The sequence below is a fragment of the Mustelus asterias genome, chromosome 6, assembly GCF_964213995.1.
Source record: "Mustelus asterias chromosome 6, sMusAst1.hap1.1, whole genome shotgun sequence".
Lineage (NCBI taxonomy): Eukaryota > Metazoa > Chordata > Chondrichthyes > Carcharhiniformes > Triakidae > Mustelus > Mustelus asterias.
In genome coordinates, this window is record NC_135806.1 from 15,297,502 (window position 1) to 15,317,536 (window position 20,035).

The 20,035-nt window shown below is 43.6% G+C and overlaps 1 protein-coding gene across 3 annotated transcripts in view; it reads right to left on the reverse strand.

Moving 5' to 3' along the window:
• Nucleotides 1-754: 754 nt before the first annotated feature.
• LOC144494772 (SWI/SNF-related matrix-associated actin-dependent regulator of chromatin subfamily E member 1-related-like) overlaps nucleotides 755-20,035 on the reverse strand; it is a 56,380-nt gene continuing 37,099 nt past the window's right edge. For 2 of the 3 annotated variants that reach the window (XR_013498149.1, XR_013498151.1), the window contains exon 11: nucleotides 17,560-18,349. The gene's annotated coding sequence lies outside the window, so the exon portion shown is untranslated. Of the gene's footprint in view, nucleotides 1,062-17,559; nucleotides 18,350-20,035 lie in introns of those variants that run through there. The other variant, XR_013498150.1, reaches the window with a different exon arrangement.

The window sequence follows — 20,035 nt, forward strand, 5'->3', positions numbered from 1 at the left end:
CGAGGCCGGAATTGAACCTGGGTCCCTGGCGCTGTGAGACAGCAGTGCTAACCATGGTGCCACCATGCCACCCAGAAGTTCATGGCCACAATCCACTTCACAGTCACTGGCAGTGCCATCCTTGCCTGAACTGAATGGGGCATTGTCTCCCTAGCTAAAATCACTGAACTCCATACAGAAGCTAATAATGTTCGAGTTTCTCATGCACACATTACAAGCTTGTTGCTGCACTATTCTTAACAGTATACCTGAACACACAGAATCTTTTTTTTAAAATTACATATTTACACACGATTATATATTTTAAAAGCTTTAACTGATAACCATCCAAGACAATTAAACAAAATGCGAAGCCCCTGCTTCAGGACTAAAGAGCACATTCAGTGAACACAAAGAGAAAATGCTGGCAATATTCAGCAGCTCAAGCTGTTGCAGAGAAAACACAGGAGTTGATATTCTACTTGACGCATCATCTCCTCTATTCCCTTCACAGTTGCTGCCTGATCTGAGTGCTTCCGGCATTTCCTATTTAGCTTTCAGATTATCAACAATGGTGTTTTTTTTATTTTCTGCTTATATTGTTTACTTCAGGCGAGTTGTTAAAATATGGATTACTGGTGTGTCACTGTGACGCTTTAGGCAATTGTTTGTAGAATCAGGTAGGAAGTCTGTCTATTAATTCCCAGTCTTAAAGTGGAACTGCAGCTGACTAAATTGCCCTGTTGTGCTAAAATGAAAACAAGAGGAATTTCATGACGGTTAACAAACTGTATTTACGTGGTGCTTTTACCAGTAAAATGGCCCAAGCAATTTGCAGAGTGGGGAGATACAAATAGACTAACATGGATAAGACCAGATGGCAAAGCAATTTTAGGAAGGAGTAATTAAAAACAATGGGTCAGATTCTCCAACCTTGCCCATCGCTGGGATTCTCCAGTCCTGCTGCACTCAGCGCCAAATTCTCCGATTTCGCTGGCTCCAACACAGGGCGCGAATGGCCAGAGGATTCCAGTCGGTGTGTGAAAGCTTGCTCAAGGTGATGGGTCTTGGTGACGATTCTTCTACATGGGGAGAAGATGAAGATGAAGTTAGGGTGGCACAGTGGTTAGCACTGCTGCCTCACAGCACCAGAGACCCGGGTTCAATTCCGTGCCTCGGGTCACTGTCTGTGTGGAGTTTGCACATTCTCCCCGTATCTGTGTGGGTTTCCTCCGGGTGCTCCAGTTTCCTCCCACAGTCCAAAGATGTGTGGGTTAGGTGGATTGTCCATGCTAAATTTAACCTAGAGTCAGGGGGATTAACAAGGTAAATATGTGGAGTTACGGGAATAGGCCTGGGTGGGATTGTGGTTGGTGTAGACTCGATGGGCCGAATGGACTCCTTCTGCACTGTAGGGATTCTATGTTTCAATGATTCTATGAATGGCTTTGGGGTTGGATGAGAGAAAGTTGGAGGCTATTGAATAAATGGAGGTATGTGTAGGAGGCAGATGGAGGATGGAAGAAGACTAACTGATAACTGAAGGTTGCAGAAAAGTGCACATGTAAGACAGGAGGAAACAACAGAGATAAGGTGGTGTGAGCCCTTGGTGAGATTTGAAGATGCTGGCAAGGATTTCACATTCAATGTGCTGAGGGACTGGGAGCGAGTGTAGGTATCAGGGATATGGGTGCTGGACGGCAGGGTGGCTGGCTTTTGGCCCATCGTGTGTGCACCAGCTCTCCGACTGAGCATCATGACTTATTGCCATTCCCCTGCCTTTTCCCCCGCACCCCTGCACATTGTTTCTATTCAAGTGATCATCTAATGACCTCTTGAATGCCTCAAATGAACCTGCCTCCATCAAAATTTCAGGCAGTACATTTCAGACCAGAACCACTCGTTGTTTGAAAAATAAATTTCTCACATCACATTTGCTTCCTTTGCAAATCACTTTCAATCTATGCCCTCTCACTCTAGATCTTTTTAGGAGCAGGATCAGTTTCTCCCTATCTACTCTGTCCAGCCCCCAAATGAGTTTGAACATCTCCATCAAAGCTTCTCTTAGCCTTCTTCTCTCTAAGAACAACAACCCCAACCTCTCCAATCTTTCCTCATAACTGAAGTTTATCATCCCTGCAATCTTTCTTGTAAACCTCTTCTTCACTCTCTCCAATATGTTCACATCCTTCTTAGAATCCAGAACTGTACACAATATTCCTTCCAGCTGTGGTCTAACCTATGTCTTGCCTCCTTGCACATCTACTCTATGCCCCTATTAAAAAAGCCCAGAATGCTGCATGCTTTATTAACCATTGTCGATTGTCAGAATTGTCCCTTCAAGGAAAGAAATCTGCCGTCCTTACCTGGTCTGGCCTGCGTGTGACTCCAGAGCCACAGCAATGTGGTTGACTCCCAGCTGACCTTTGAACAAGAGCAACTAGGGATGGGCAATAAATGCTGGCCTAGCCAGCGATGCCCATGTCCTATGAATGAATTTTTAAAAAACTTGACCCACCTCACTTCCAAGAACCAGATCCAACAGTACATCCTTTCTCATTGGACTGCACACATTGCTGTAACAGCTTGTTAAAATAGCTCAACAAAGCGGCAAACAGACTGGTCATATGTTGTAGCATTAATCAGCATTTGTCTGATTTATAAACATCACTTGAGACCCTTCATTCATCCTGACAACACAGGGGAAGGATTCTACACAAAATGTTTGTTTCCAGCCTCTATCCAACCTGTATTACATGGGCCAGTGATTGAACATGACTGATAAATATAACACACTTTTCCAGTGTTATCATAGGACAGTTTGTTGGACCACGTTACCACTTGATTTAGAGGACGGTTACCAGATTAAAGGCAGTATATTTACAAGAAGACAAGGAATCACATCTAAGAGTGCTGTTGATAACAGGCTGCCTAAAACAGCAGCCGCAGATTGAACTGGCTTTCCAATGGGGGAAAATGGCTTCAGCAGGGAATGCCTGCCTGTGGTTCAGCATCACAAAGGAAAGCATCATGTCACTCATTCATCCCATACAAAAAAACTGAAAAGCTCCAGAGAGTTGGAGAATATAAACTAATGCACAGATTGAAATAGCAAAAATGACCTGCATTTAGACAGAAACTTTAATGGGTTTGTAGGTTAGATGCAGTCCATGTCCATACGCAGCAAGACCTGGACAATATCCGGGCTTGAGCTGACAAGTGGCAAGCAACATTCGCGCCACACAAGTGTCGGGCAATGACCATCTCCAACAAGAGAAACTCAAACCACCGTCCCTTGACATTCAATGGCAATAACATCAGTGAATCGCCCACTATCAACATCCTGGGGGTTATCATTGACCAGAAACTGAACTGGACTAGCCTTATAAATGCTTTGGCTACAAGAGCCACTCAGAGGCTAGGAAACATGCAGCGAGTAACTCACCTCCTGACTCCCCACAAGTCAGGAGTGTGATGGAATACTCTCCGCTTGCTTGGACGAGTGCAATTCCAACAATTCTCAAGAAGCTCAAAACAATCCAGGACAAAAACATTTACTTGTTTGGCACTCCTTCCACAAACATTCACTCCCTCCACCACTGATGAACAGTGGCAATAGTGCGTACCATCGACAAGATACTGTCCAGTGTTGAACAGGCCAGAGTCTGTGGGGCAAATAAATGGGAGGGGAACCTCATTCACATAAGACAGTCAGCCACAAAAGCCACTCCAGACATAACCTCGATGCTCGCTTTCCAATGTTAGTCAGAAACTTTAGCATCATGGATCTCCACAATCCCCAAGTATCACTAAACAGCAAGTGCCTGCGTCCAGGCCGGTACACAGACATACTATTTGGTTCTGTGTCAACGGCTTTAAAAAAGAAAAGGGTTAAAAATCAAAAGTGTAGACAAAAGGGTATTTCAGCAGCAGCAATCCTGCATTCATAAGAACATAAGAACATAAGAAATAGGAGCAGGAGTAGGCCATCTAGCCCCTCGAGCCTGCCCCGCCATTCAATAAGATCATGGCTGATCTGACGTGGATCAGTACCACTTACCCGCCTGATCCCCATAGCCCTTAATTCCCTTACCGATCAGGAATCCATCCATCCGCGCTTTAAACATATTCAGCGAGGTAGCCTCCACCACCTCAGTGGGCAGAGAATTCCAGAGATTCACCACCCTCTGGGAGAAGAAGTTCCTCCTCAACTCTGTCTTAAACCGACCCCCCTTTATTTTGAGGCTGTGTCCTCTAGTTTTAACTTCCTTACTAAGTGGAAAGAATCTCTCCGCCTCCACCCTATCCAGCCCCCGCATTATCTTATAAGTCTCCATAAGATCCCCCCTCATCCTTCTAAACTCCAACGAGTACAAACCCAATCTCCTCAGCCTCTCCTCATAATCCAAACCCCTCATCTCCGGTATCAACCTGGTGAACCTTCTCTGCACTCCCTCCAATGCCAATATATCCTTCCTCATATAAGGGGACCAATACTGCACACAGTATCATATAATGTCTCTGCACTTCATAGATACTGTTACGGTTCAGGTTAGAAACTCCAAAGTGTTTTATGAAGCCCGCCTGAATCATAAGTTTTGCATCTTGAATTTGCCTAGGATAAGTATGAGATGTTTCACTTCAGGTATGATTCATGTGACCCACTAGGGAGCTTTTATCAAACAAAGTTTATTTAAGAATATAGTTAACATACATCATAAGAAAATTAGCAAGAACTTTTACCAATTACAAACCAAAACAAACAACCATGATAATGTATAACCCTTAACAAAGATATCTACAATGTTCCAATGAAAACCAATCCCATGGACAAAAGACCCTTTTCACAGGTTTAACACAGCACAGACTAATGCTCATGTGTTACTGGGAATGAGGTCATTAAGTTGAATTCTGCAGTCAAATGCTCTCGGGACTCAGAACAGTCTGAAGTCAAGACAGCTTCCCAGAACACCAGGAACTTTCGGCAAACTACCAATACCAAATTCCTTCCTTCAGGAAGGCAAAACCTTGCTTTAAGATCACCAGCAGAATTTCCAAATGAAACAGGGAGAGAGAGACTTCTGCTCAGCTTGCTATCCCTGCTAAAACCCAATTGCAGCTCAGAACTGAAAATGAAACCTTAAACTCACTGAAAAAAGAAATCCTGTCCAAAAACACATGAGCGCCCTCCTACCAATGCAGGATCGTAAAACTAATCCCAGAGTAAACACAAACAACCCCCTTTACCACTTAAGTTTATTTATTAGTGTCACAAGTAGGCTTACATTAACACTGCAATGAAGTTACTGTGAAAATTCCCTAATCACCACACTCCGGTGCCTGTTCGGGTACACAGAGGGAAAATTTAGTACGGCCAATGCACCTAACCAGCACGTCTTTGGACTGTGGGAAGAAACCAGAGCACCCTGGCGCACGGTGGCACAGTGGTTAACACTGTTGCCTCACAGAGTCAGGGACCCAGGTTCAATTCGATCTTGGGTCACTGCCTGTATGGAGTTTGCACATTCTCCCTGTGTCTGCATGGGTTTCTTTCGGGTGCTCCGGTTTCCTCCCACAGTCCAAAGATGTGCGGGTTAGGTTGATTGGCCATGTTCAATTGCCCCTTAGTGTCAGGGTGATTAGCAGGGTAAATACGTGGGGTCACAGGTTTGGACCTGGGTGGGATTGTTGTCGGTGCAGGCTTGATGGGTTGTATGGCTCTTTCAGCACACTAGTGATTCTACGATCTAGTCATTTTGTTAAATCAGGACAATTGGAATGCAACTCACTTAAGGAATCTTGGCAGACAACAATAAAAGGAGACTCAAATCCTTTTTCTGTTGGACTTTCAGGAACCAAAGAGTAGCCCATGCATGTTACAATAATGCATGCTATGAGACTTGGCCTTGAGAAAGGTTTTTAAAAGCTTCAATAGTGAAACAGACATTGGTTCAGATGTTGGTTTAAGTCATTTTAACCTCCAAGTGAATGAACATGGAACAATTAAATGAGCATTTGCTTTCCCTGTTCCACAAGATTGAATATTTGACTCTATTTTGTACTGAATTTGAAGCTTCCCTTAGACTCATTAAGTGCTAGCTATCTGGAAAACATTACAGGAAATAACAGCCAGGAATTGTCTAAGTCATAGAGTCATAGAGGTTTACAGCATGGAAATAGACCCTTCGGCCCAACTTGTCCATGCTGCCCTTTTTTTTAAAACCCCTAAGCTAATCCCAATTGCCTGCATTTGGCCCATATCACTCCATACCCATCTTATCCATGTAACTGTCTAAACGCTTTTTAAAAGACAAGATTGTATGTATCTACAACTACTTCTGGCAGCTTGTTCCAGACACTCACCACCCTCTGTGTGAAAAAATTGCCCCCTGGACACTTTCGTATCTCTCCCCTCTCACCTTAAACCTATACCCTCTAGTTTTAGATTCCCCTACCTTTGGGAAAAGATGTTGACTTTCTAGCTGATCTATGCCCCTCATTATTTTATCGACCTCTATAAGATCGCCCCTCAGCCTTCTACGCTCCAGAGAAAAAGGTCTCAGTCTATCCAGCCTCTCCTTATAACTCAAACAATCAAGTCCCGGTAGCATCCTAGTAAATTTCTTCTGCACTCTTTCTAGTTTAATAATATCCTTTCTATAATAGGGTGACCAGAACTGTACACAGTATTCCAAGCCTGGCCTGATCAATGTCTTGTACAACTTCAGCGAGATGTCCCAACTCCTGTACTCAATGTCCAGACCAATGAAACCAAGCATGCTGAATGCCTTTTTCACCACTCTGTCCACTTATGGCTCCACTTTCAAGAAACTATGAACCTGTACCCCTACATCTCTTTGTTCTGTGACTCTCCCCAATGCCCTACCATTAACTGAGTAAGTCTTATCCTGGTTCAATCTACCAAAATGCATCACCTCACATTTACCCAAATTAAATTCCATCTGCCATTTGTCAGCACACTGGCCCAATTGATCAAGATCCCGATGCAATCCACGATAACCTTCTTCACTGTCCACTATGCCACCAATCTTGGTGTCATCTGCAAACTTACTAACCATGCCTCCTATATTCTCATCCAAATCATTAATATAAATGACAAATAATAGTGGACTCAGCACCGATCCCTGAGGCACACCGCTGGTCACAGGCCTCCAGTTTGAAAAACAACCCTCTACAACCACCCTCTGGCTTCTGTCATCAAGTCAGTTTTTTATCCATTTAGCTACCTCACCCTGGCTCCCGTGAGATTTAACCTTATGCAACAACCTATCATGTGGTACTTTGTCAAAGGCCTTGCTAAAGTCCATGTAGACAACATCAACTGCACTGCCCTCATCTACCTTCTTGGTTACCCCATCAAAAAGCTCAATCAAATTTGTGAGACATGATTTTCCACTCGCAAAGCCATGCTGTCCCTAATCAGTCCTTGCGAAACTAAATGCCTGTAGATCCTGTCTCTCAAAATACCTTCCAACAACTTACCCACCACAGATGTGAGGCTCACCGGCCTGTAGTTCCCAGGCTTTTCCCTGCCACCCTTTTTAAACAAAGGCACAACATTTGCCACCCTCCAATCTTCAGGCACCTCACCTGTGACTAGCGATGATTCAAATGTCTCTGTTAGAGGACCCGCAATTTCCTCCCGAGTCTCCCACAATGTCCTGGGATACACTTCATCAGGTCCCGGGGATTTATCTACCTTGACGCGCTTTAAGACTTCCAGGACCTCCTTCTCTGTAACATGTACACTCCTCAAGACATCACTATTTATGTCCCCAAGTTCCCTAACATCCGTGCTTTTCTCAACGGTAAATACTGATGAGAAATATTCATTTAGGATCTCACCCATCTCTTGTGGATCCGCACAAAGGTGACCTTGTTGATCCTTAAGAGGCCCTACTCTCTCCCTAGTAACTCTTTTGGTCTTTATGTATTTGTAGAAGCTCTTTGGATTCTCCTTTGCCTTACCTGCCAAAACAATCTCGTGTTCCCTTTTTGCCCTCCTGATTTCTCTCTTAATTCTACTCCTACATCCTTGATACTTTTCAAGGGATTCACTTGATCCCAGCTGACTATGCATGTCTTGTGCCTCCTACTTCTTCTTGACCAGGGCCTCAATATCCCAAGTCATCTAGGGTTCCCGACTTCTACCAGCCTTGCCCTTCACTCTAAGAGGAATGTGCTTACCCTGAACCATGGTTAACACACTTTTGAAAGCCTCTCACTTCCCAGACATCCCTTTGCCTTCCCACAGACTCCCGAATTAACTTTTGAAAGTTCCTGCCTGATACCATCAAAATTGGCCTTGCCCCAATTTAGAATTTTAACGTTTGGGCCAGACCTATCATTCTCCATAGCTATCTTAAAACTAATAGAATTACAGTCACTGGTCCCAAAGTGATCCCTCACTAACACTTCTGTCACCTGCCCTTCCTTATTTCCCAAGAGGAGGTCAAGTTTTGCCCCCTCTCTAGTTGGGCGATCCACATACTGAATGAGAAAATCCTCCTGAATACACTCAACAAATTTCCCTCCATCCAACCTCCTAATACTATGGCTGACCCAGTCAATGTTGGGAAAGTTAAAATCCCCTACTATTACCACCCTATTTTTCTTGGAGCTATCTGCAATCTCCTTACATATTTGCTCCTCAATTTCCCACTGACTATTTGGGGGCCTATAGTACAACCCTTTCAAAGTGATTTCCCCCTTCTGATTTCTCAGTTCTACCCATATAGACTCATTGGCCGAACCCTCGGATATATCCCCTCTCAGTACTGCCGTGATGTTTTCCCTAATCAAAAGTGCAACTCCCCCTCCTCTCTTACCTCCTGTTCTATCTTTCCTATAGCATCTGTACCCTGGAACATTGAGCTGCCAGTCCTGTCATTCCCTTAGCCACGTTTCAGTAATTGCTATAATATCCCAGTCCCACGTACCCATCCATGCCCTGAGTTCATCTGCCTTGCTCCTCAGACCTCTTGCATTGAAATAAATGCAGTTTAATTTGGACTTCCCTTGCTCTCTGCTCTGCTTTTGTCTGATCTGTCTGGTACTAGGATTACTTACACTGCCTTTACTACTTAATGTGCTCTCTTTAACTTCTGTGTTGTCCTCAACCTTCTCTTCTGTCTCCCTACTGCTTTGGGTCCCACCCCCCTGCCACAATAGTTTAAACCCTCCCGAGTGGCTCTAGCAAATCTCCCCGCCAGGATGTTAGTCCCCCTCCAGTTCAGGTGTAACCCGCCCCTCCTGAACAGGTCACCCCTTCTTCAGAAGAGATCCCAATGATCCAAAAATCTAAATCCCTGCCCCCTGCACCAGCTCTCAAGCCACACATTCATCTGCCTAATCCTTCTATTCCTACTCTCACTAGCACGTGGCACCGGTAGTAGTCCTTGATTTGTGGATCAAATGTTTTGGTTTTGTAAAAAACTGGTAGCAGTTTAAAATTGAATCAGAATAACAACGTATTTTGGTTATCATACAAGTACAGAAAGTAGTATGCACACATTAGTTGGTCAAAATCTCAAGACATGCAGAGAATCCCAAACAAGTTCATGAAATAGGTGAGCTATGCGAAGAAGAACCATAGAATCCCTACAGTGCAGAAAAAGGCCATCCAGCCCATCAAGTCTGCACCAACTCTCCGAAAAAACATCCCTCCCAGGCCCTGCTCTCCGCCCTATCCCCATTACCCCACGCATTTGCAATGCCCAATCCACTAACCTGTGGAAGTCTTCTTTGGACTGTGGGAGGAAACTGGAGCACCCAGAGGAAACCCACACAGACACTGGGAGAACATGCAAACTCGACACAGACAGTGATTGAGATCAGAATCGAACGCGGGTCCCTGGCGCTGTGAGGCAGCAGTGCTAACCACTGTGCCACCATGCCACCAAGAAGCCCAACAATGCTTCATAGGAGAAACCAAAGGTCCCAGGTTGACATTTTGGAACGTTGACATATCTGTAAATGGTCACCTCATGAATTTCAAGTTAGACACAAACAGCAGTGTAATGGTCCTGTCGGATAAGGAACCATGACTTGTGAACCAATGTTTTTAGGCAACAAGTTCCAGACCAAAGGTATGTTGTAAGCTAAGTTGCAACATGGAAACAAATAATAAAGGAGAAATTAAACGTGCTCAAAGACCAGAATTTGCTCTCCTGAGCAGAAAAGCTTATGTCAACCTCAATCGCATCCAAAAGATCGGCAAGAATTTGGTCCATAGAGTCAGGAGGTAGACAGCACAGAAAAAGGCTCTTCGGCCCATTGCTTATGTGCTGGTCAAAAACAAGCCACCTAACCATTCTAATCCCACTTGGCCCATAGCCTTGTATGCCTTGGCATTGCAAGTGAACATTTAAATACTTTTTAAATGTTATGAGGGCCTCTGCCTCCACCACCCATTCAGGCAGTGAGTTCCAGACTCCCACCATCCTCTGGGTGGAAAGGTTTTTCCTCACATCTCCTCTAAAGCTCCTGTCCCTTGCCTTAAGTTATGCCCCTTGGTCATTGATCCCTCCATCAAGGGGAAAGTTTCTTCTTTACTCTCTCTATGCCCCTCATAATTTTATACATCTCAATCATGCAACAGAGCTTCCCCCCCCACTCGGCCTCACCCCTGGACTCCTCTGCTCGGAAGAAAACAACCCCAGTCTATCCAATCCCTCTTTACTGACCTTGGGTGGGATTTTCCGGTCTTGGGACAAACGCAGCCAGAAAATCCCACCCCATGACTCTAGATCAGGATCAGTCAGACCACAGCTGGAATACTGTGAACAATTTTGGCCCCCTTATCTAAGAAAATATATACTGGCATTGGAGGCAGTCCAGAGAAGGTTGACATAGAATGCCATTGGAGGCCGTCCAGAGAAGGTTCACTGGGTTGATCACAGGTTTCGAAAGATTTTCTTAAGGGGAGGAGTTTAGTAGGTTGGGCCTGTACTCAGAAGAATGAGGGGCAACCTTATTGAAATATTTAGGATTCTCAGGGTACCTGGCAGGGTAGATGCTGAGAGGTTGTTGCATCTTGTGGGAGAGTCTAGGAGCGGAGGGTATAATCTCAGCGTAAAGGGTCATCCATTTAAGATGGGAAGAATCTCTTCGCTCAGGGGATAGTGAATCTGTGGAATTCTTTACTGCAGAAAGCTGTAGAGGCTGGGTCGTTAAGTGTGTCCAAGGCTGAGATAGACAGATTTTTAATCAGTAAGGGAATCATGGGGATAAGGCGGGAAAGTGGATTTGAGGATATACGTATCAGATCAGCCACAATCTCCTTGAATGGTGGAACAGACTCGATGGACTGAATGGCCTACTTCGAATCCTATGTTGCGTGGTCTTAGTTGAGGGGCCGTAAAAAAAGCTTTGGGATGCTCAACTTTATAAATAGAGGCGTAGAGTACAAAAGCAAGGAAGTTAAACTAAATTTTTTTTAAAAAGCACTGTTCAGGCCTCAGCTGGAGAATTGTGTTCCATTCTGGGTTTTACGGTTTAGAAAGTATGTCAATGCATTGGTGAAGGTGCAAAAGAGAGATTTACTAAAACGGTACCATGCATCAGTCATATTAAGAGATGACGAAGCCAGAACTGTTCTCCTGAGAGCAGAACGTTTGAGAGGAGATTTTTAATGGTGAAGTATTCAAAAACATGAACGATTTCAATAGCAGTAAATAAAGGGCAACGGTTGCTAATGGCAAAAGGATCAGTGACCAGCGCGCACAAACAAAATGGATCAGAAAAGACTTTAAAAAAAATGTTATCATAGAATCATAGAAACCCTACAGTGCAGGAGGCGGCCATTCGGCCCATCGAGTCTGCACCGACCACAATCCCACCCAGACCCTACTCCCATATCCCTACAGATTTACCCGCTAATCCCTCTAACCTACGCATCTCAGGACTCTAAGGGGCAATTTATAGCCTGGCCAATCAACCTAACCTGCACATCTTTGGACTGTGGGAGGAAACCGGAGCACCCGGAGGAAACCCACGCAGACACGAGGAGAATGTGCAAACTCCACACAGACAGTGACCCAAGCCGGGAATCGAACCCAGGTCCCTGGAGCTGTGAAGCAGCAGTGCTAACCACTGTGCTACCGTGCCGCCCTTATATATATATATATATATATATATATAAGTATATGCAGCACACTGTTATGATCTTAGTGTCAGGGCGATTAGTAGGATAAATATGTGGAGTTACAGGGTTAGGGCCTGGATGAGATTGTTGTCAGTGCAGGCTCAATGGGCTGAATGGCCTCCTTTTGCACTGTAGGGCTTCTATTCTATGATCTGGAAAGCATTGCTTGGAAGGGTGGTGGAAGCAGCTTTAATGGTAATTTTTAAAAAGTGAAATACTTTAAGGAAGATAAAATAAAAGGATGCTGGAGGAAGAAGAGGGACTTATTGGACTGCACTACCAAAGAGCTGGCATTGGTATGATGAACCAAATGGCCTCCAGCTGTGCTGTACAATTCCATAAATAAGCCCAGTTTGTTTACAGTCTCTCCACCCAACTGAAGTCCCACATCCTTGACGCCATTTTAGTGAATCTCTTCTTTCACCTCACACAGACTATACTCTAATAACTTCAACTCTGCCTCAGGCTTTCTTCGCATAAGTGACACTCAGGATCTCAATCCTGGTGGAAAAGCAGATAATAAGCACTTAACAAGTGTTGTAAAAGCACCGTGGGATGATGCAGTTAATTAGTACACATTTTCCACCTCTGGGATCCATGTCTGATTTCAACCCAGATTGCTTGTTTTAATAGTCCCAACCTAAATTGAGTTTTACGCAGTTACAGCACAGCTTGTATGGAATGCTGGCCAAACACACAGATCTGTTCACCATCTAGCATCAAGCATTCTGTCTCAGAAAGGAGACAAAGATACTTGTTGGGAAGAATGGAGAGAGAAGAAAATCATGCTAGCATTCCTCTGAGATTGAGGTTAACTCATTGATTCATGCAGACTTACTTTTACTTTATATCTGGTCTGTTTTTTTTAAAAACCTGACCTGTTTCTGTTGGGTTAGTTGGATTCAGATTTTATTTTTGTGGCCTGGCAATTCGAAGTTTTCTGGGCCAGCTACTTTCCAGTTTTCAATGACTGAGCCAGAATAAATGCCTAAAATAAAATAACGCATCAATTCCAAATTATGTACATTGATGGCAAGGTGGCACAGCAGTTAGCACGGATACCTCACAGGGCCAGGGACCCGGGTTCAAGTCCGGCCTTGGTTGATTGTGTGGGGTTTGCACTTTCTCCCCGTGTCTGAGTGGGTTTCCTCTGGGTGCTCTGGTTTCCTCCCAGTCAGAAGATATGCAGGTTAGGTGCATTGGCTATGCTACATTGCCCCTTAGTGCCCCAAGATGAATAGCTAGTCCCCTTGACACTAAGAGGCAATTTAGTGTGGCCAATCCTAACCCGTAGATCTTTGGACTGTGGGAGGAAACGAGAGCACCCGGAGGAAACTCATGCAGACACGGGGAGAATGTGCAAAGTCCACACAATGACCCAAGTTGGGAATCGAACCCATGATCCTGGCGTTGTGCGGCAGCAGTGCTAACCACTGTGCCACCATGCTGCCCAAATCAAAACAGAATCAAAACATTAATTCTGTTTCTCTCTCCACACATGCTGCCAGACCTGCTGAGTTTTTCCAGCATTTATTGCAGAGTTCCAGTATCCACAGTGTTTTGTTTTTAGATGAAAACAGTGATTGTCCAAAATGTTTAAAATATTCTTTGACAAACACTAGCAATGAAATTCATGCCCCTCTAAACAGATTAGTACTTCTAAAAATCATTAATGGGATGTGGGGAACGCAATCAAGCTTTGTTCTGAATGGTAGTTTCCCGAATGTTATTGGAAGTGGACTCATGCAGGCAAGTAACAGGTATCCTATTGCACTCTAGACTTGTACCTCGTAGATGGTAGAAAGGCTTTGGGGAAATCAGGTGAGCTACTCACTGCAAAATTCCCAGACTCGGACTAGCTCTTGTAACCAACATATTTATGTAGATAGTCCAGTTAAGTTTCTGGTCAATGATGACCACTAGATGCTGATGGTCGGGCAAATCAGCAGTGGCAATGCCATTGAATATCAAGAAGAGGTAGTCTGACTTTTTCTTTAAAGTTTATTTATTAGTGTCACATGTAGTATTGCACTAACACTGCAATAAAGTTACTGTGAAAATTCCCTAGTCGCCACCATCTGGCACCTGTTCAGGTACACTGAGGGAGAATTTAGCTTGGCCAATGCACCTAATCAGCACATCTTTCGGACTGTGGGAGGAAAGTGGAGTCTCCGGAGAAAACGCAGAGGTAGATTGTGCAGACTCCGCACAATGACCCAAGTCGGGTCATTGAACCCGGGTCCCTGGCGTTGTGAGGCAGCAGTCTTAACCATTCTGTGCCACCCTTTGTGACTAATGGTTACCTACTTGTGTGTGCATATGCCTGTGTCACGAATGCTCCTTGCCATTTATCAGCCCAAGCCGGAACACTATCAAAGCATTGCTACGTGATCATGGATTGCTTAGTATGAGTTGTCAATAGCATAGTGGCACAGTGCCAGTGACGCAGGTTCAATTCAACCTCAGGTCACTGTCTGCATGGAGTTTAACCTGTTGGACTTTAACCTGGTGTTATTAACTCCTTACTGCATGGAGTTTGCACATTCTCCCCATGTCAACATGGATTTCCTCCCACAGTCCAAAGATGTGAGGGTTAGGTTGATTAGCTATGCTAAATTGACCCTAGTGTCAGGAGGATTAGCAGGGTAAATGCGTGGATTTTCAAGGAATAGGGCCTGGGTGGAATTGTGGTCGGTACAGACTTGATGGGCCAAATAGCCTCCTTCAGTACTGTAGGGATTCTATGATTCTGATAGTATTAAACACTGTACACCAGTGAACATCCTCACTTTTGATGATGCTGAATTGAAGATCACTGCTGAAGCAGCTGAAGATGGTTGAATCAAGGACATTGCCCCGAGGGACTCCAGCGAAATACTGAGGCCAAGACATATGGCCTCCAAAGCCATCTTCCACTGTGCTAGGGGCAACTCCAATGAGTGGAGAGTTTGTCCAATTCCTGCTGATTTAATTTTTATTGAGACTTTTTGGCGTGCAGCACTACTGTGGATGATGCTGTTAATACATTTTCACCGTGCTGTAGTTTAATTTTGGTTTCAATTTCTAAATGGGAGGGTGAATATGCATGCAAGAATCAAAATTTTACTTCAACTAGCTAAGACCTGAAAACTCATTCTTCCAAACACAGCGTTTCCATAGCAGTGAAGCAGGGTGTTTCAGTTTGCTGCCTCATTATTGTCCCTCCGGGTTTCTGTTCTTCCGAATAAGATTAATATGCTCATTTTTACTTCAGTGCTTAAGTGAGAGGACATGATGACAAATTGTTGTTTGGCTAATTTACCCAGAACACTAAAGTCATTAGGTGCAATAGAAAATGATACAAATATGATTTTAGAGATGGAAAACATCCCTGTTACATATCTTTCTTTTATATCCATAGTTTACCACAGGATTTCCATGTTTCTGGTCTGGTATTTTGGGACTGTGTGTGGTTACCTTGCGAGCTTTGGAGCAGATGGGGTATATGATAAAATAATTGCAACTTAGTTTTTGCACACTTGACAGTGCTATGAGATGGTTCGATATTTTTAGTTGTTGGGGTGAAACAGCAGACTTTGTGGCGAATTTTCCCATTCCGCCAGCCAAGAAAATCGTAGCAGGCAAAGGGCGGACCATGGAAAGGTCTGTTGACCTCAGGCGGGATGTTCCGGTTTTGGGGCAAGCACAGCCGGAACATCCTGCCCTTGGACTCTCATAAGTTGACGATGAGCTGATCTGTCGTGAAATGTAGCTTCAATTTGTTTCTTGGCCTGGTGGTAGGTAGCACATAATGTAATCTCAATTGTCTATTTTGTTTTATAGGGTTGCTCTGTAGTAGTAGTAACACCAGAATTTAACTGAGCCAAACTCGAAGAGACACATTTATCACAATCATAAACATCTGGGAAACAAAATTACTGACTTCAATTTTGAATCTGAACTCCCAAGTTTTCAGTGTGGCTAATATCCTCTATGGGTCGTTTTTAATGCAGGTAATGGGAGTTTCATGCATTGACGGATGGTGGGTCAGTGAGAGCTCCACATTGCCTCCTTTGTGGATGACCCACTACACTAAGTGGGCAGCAGTCTTTCCCACAATCAAAGACCCCGGGACGGAAATCCCACACTCCATGAGCTGCTGGCCAATGAGAGGCTGGCAGCTGATTTTTTTAAAAATCCAATTCTATCATCACTGTAAGTGTTCCTTGCACTTGCATTCTATAGGAAAGAAAAATGCCCATCAGGCATGTGTTAGTTAATGCCAGCATTCCCACCAATGGCTGCCTTAAATTTTTAACCATGCTATCAAAGTCATCCAGTTCAACATTTGAGTTTAATGCCTAATGAACAGGCCTTTGCACATCTCCTCCATTGCCGTTTTAAATCAGCGATAAACTCCCAATCACAATTTTCACGAGTCAGAGGACAGATTTCTCACCTTCGATGATTACAACTTGATTTCTCCTCTATTGGTTCTTAAACCAAGTACTTCCGCCTTATGGTCTAAATTAATGATAATTTGCAGTTTTGTTTTCAAAGACGAAGACAGTCACTTACTCAAATATCTTCACCGACACAACCCATCTGCCTCTTGTTAACATCCTTGAGTTGCCTCAAAGACAGGATCAACAGTGCTGTGTTCCCTCAGTGTTGCACTGAAATTTTAATTGAGATAATGTGCTCAAGTAGCTGGAGAGGAGCCTGAACTCTTGACCTTCTGGCTCAGCTATTTATCCAAGTTGGCACAAGAACGTGAAGAAAAATATTGGAGTAAGCTTAGGCCAGATGGCCCCTGAAGTCTGCTCTGCCATTCAATAAGATCAAGATCTCCACCTTATTCCCAGGTCTGCCAATCCTACAATGATCAGAATGGCAGATACAATGAAATCTAAATAAAATGCAATTCATGTTTATAAGTTTATTAGTATCACCAGTAGGCTTACATTAACACTGTAATGAAGATACTGCAGTGAAAATCACCTAGTCGCCACACTCCGGCGCCTATTCGGGTGCACTGAGGGAGAATTTAGCAAGGCCAACGTACCTAACCAGCACGTCTTTCAGACTGTGGGAGGAAACCGGAGCATCCGGAGGAAACCCATGCAGACACGGGGAGAACACTGATGCAGGCCAGGAATCGAACCCGAGTCCCTGGTGTTCTGAGGCAGCAGTGTTAAGCACTGTGCCACCATGCCACCCCAACTGTCGATGCATTTGCTACCAAATCAAATATAGGAATATTTGCATTATGTTGTCATATTAAAAAAATAATTGGGAGAACCTTGGCTGAATCCTCTCACCAACTCCCAGAGAAGAATATTAAGTTATTGCTCTTAGTGTCTTAAGATATGAATTTATATTTTACATATAAAATCAGACTAGAATGAAAATCATTCCTACCATCAATCCTGGTAGATTGAGACAAACAGTATCAGATGTTTATTGCATGTTGTATAACCAACTGCTACATTTTTACCATCACACTGAACTACATTAGAAAATTAATCGACAATTATAGCTGATAAAACAGCTTGTTAATGTAAACACCAGTAAACTTGATGAAATAAAAGAAATTCACTTAACTGGAATTAATCAAACGCACTACATTCCTTGAACAGTACATCAATCACAAGACTGAATGGTGTCCTTTTACCGAATACAAAAACATAGGGAATCTTTGAAATCATACAACTGATCCCAAAGATTACACTGGTGTCACAATCAAACATAACTTGCTATGTAGCCAAGTCTTTCACCTGTCATGTACATACTACAGCAGTGATTACATTTGTTAAAAAATAATGTAACATTAATCAGTCACCTTGCAGTGCTCTCTTTGCTTTGTGTAATGTAGATAAATCAAAAAAAGCCTTCACCACTATGCTTGAACTACCTATCGCTTTTTTAACCCATCATTAACTCTGAAGCTGCATGCATCTAAATCATCTGAAAATAGGCAGAAGAATGACGTTGAAGTTTGCCAACGATGTCAAACTAAGGGCAATACAAACTGTCAGGAAGAAAGCCAAGACACTGCAACAAGAGATGGATGGCAGTTTGGGCAGATCGGGTGGCGGCTGCAGCTCAACACAGGAAGATGTGAGGTTGTTTTCTTGGGGGAATGAGAGCAAAAGGAGGAGATGTCGACCCCAAGCAGCAGCAAGTGTGTGTGTTTTGTTTCAGCAGCTGGGCTCAAAGCATTACCTGGGCAAAGCAGACAGGGGTAAATCAGATGGGGTGCATCAAAAACCTTCAATACAGCCCACCCGACTGACTATTTATAACAGTGGGGAAAAAAATCATACAGGCTCCATTATGGACCACTACTCAACCCACCCCGTTTTTCTATGTACTCCACCCAAACGATGCTTTACACATGAGCACTGAAGAGGGAGGTTTGCTGCACGACACGAGAGTAATTCAAGAGTAGTAACGCACAATTTTTTTTTAGCAGATATGATAAACATTCAATAGGAAAACGAGATTCTTGGTTTCAAGTGAACAATGGGGAATTTACTGTAAGAACTTAAAAGCATTCTTGACATTAATTCAGTCACCAGTTGCAATGTGGCATAGAGCTGTGTGTACTGCACCATCGGAAGGAAAGGTTGGGGAAAATTCACAGATTACAGCAGGAATATTAGCAATGATTGAAAAGCTTTCCCACCCGCATCCTCCTCACAAACACAGGTAATCACAGAATCCCTACAGTGCAGAAAGAGGCCATTTGGCCCATTGAGTCTGCACCAACCACAATCCCACCCAGGCCCCATCCCCATAACCCCATGCATTTACCCTAGCTTGTTCCCCCTGACACTAAGGGGCAATTTAAAATGGCCAATCCACCTAACCCACACATTTATGTAATGGAGGGACCCACTACAGTTTTTCAAAACTATGGAAGATTTTGAGACCGTTAATAGTAAAAGATTATTTTTGCTGCATGTGGAACTGATAAAACTCATGAAAAGTGCATGTGTTAAAAATAGTGACCGTTGAGGCAAGCAACATCAAAAGAATTTGGACATAAAATGGCGTGAAAATAAAGGGAGAACAAACGTAGGGGAGTCTAAAGCTAGAGGGCATGGGCTTAAAGTGAGAGGGGAGATACACAAAAGGGTCCAGAGGGTCAATTTTTTCACACAGAGGGTGGTAAATATCTGGAACAAGCTGCCAGAGGTAGTAGTAGAGGCGGGTACAATTTTGTCTTGTAAAAAGCGTTTAGACAGTTACATGGGTAAAATGGCTATCGAGGGATTATGGGCCAAACACAGGCAATTGGAACTAGCTTAGTCGTTGAAAAAAAGGGTGGCATGGACAAGTTGGGCTGAAGGGCCTGTTTCCATGCTGTAAACCTCTGACTCTAACAGGAAAAGGAATTAAGAGTTGCACGGCAGGAACTAAGGGGCGTAAGAGGCCGTGTAGTCTCTCATGCTGCTGTAATTTATCCGATTTTGCTTTAAACCTCTCATGGCAATAACGGATAACCAAAGTAGAAAAACTTTGCAACAGGAACATTAATGAATCAGTGTAAACGTTCTTCATGATATTAAAAACACACAAAACAAACTGCTCAACAGCAAATAAATATTCACACCTTTGCTCATACATTGCACTGGAATACATGATGAGAATAGTAGAAAACTTTGGATTCTTCCTGCATGTCCACTTCATATAAGAGGTCTGGATCAAATCCACTTCATTTTAATATTCCCCAATAATATAACAGTGATGCCTTATGCTTCTCCTCGGGTGTCATTTCAAACCCAAGCAATAAAGTAATTGGGCCATTCCAGGCTTGGCCTTCAAGAGTAAAGAATATCCTGCTTCATTAGTTCAAAGAACTTTTTAAATAACTCATTAAGCTGCACACCTTGCAGCCACTTGTTG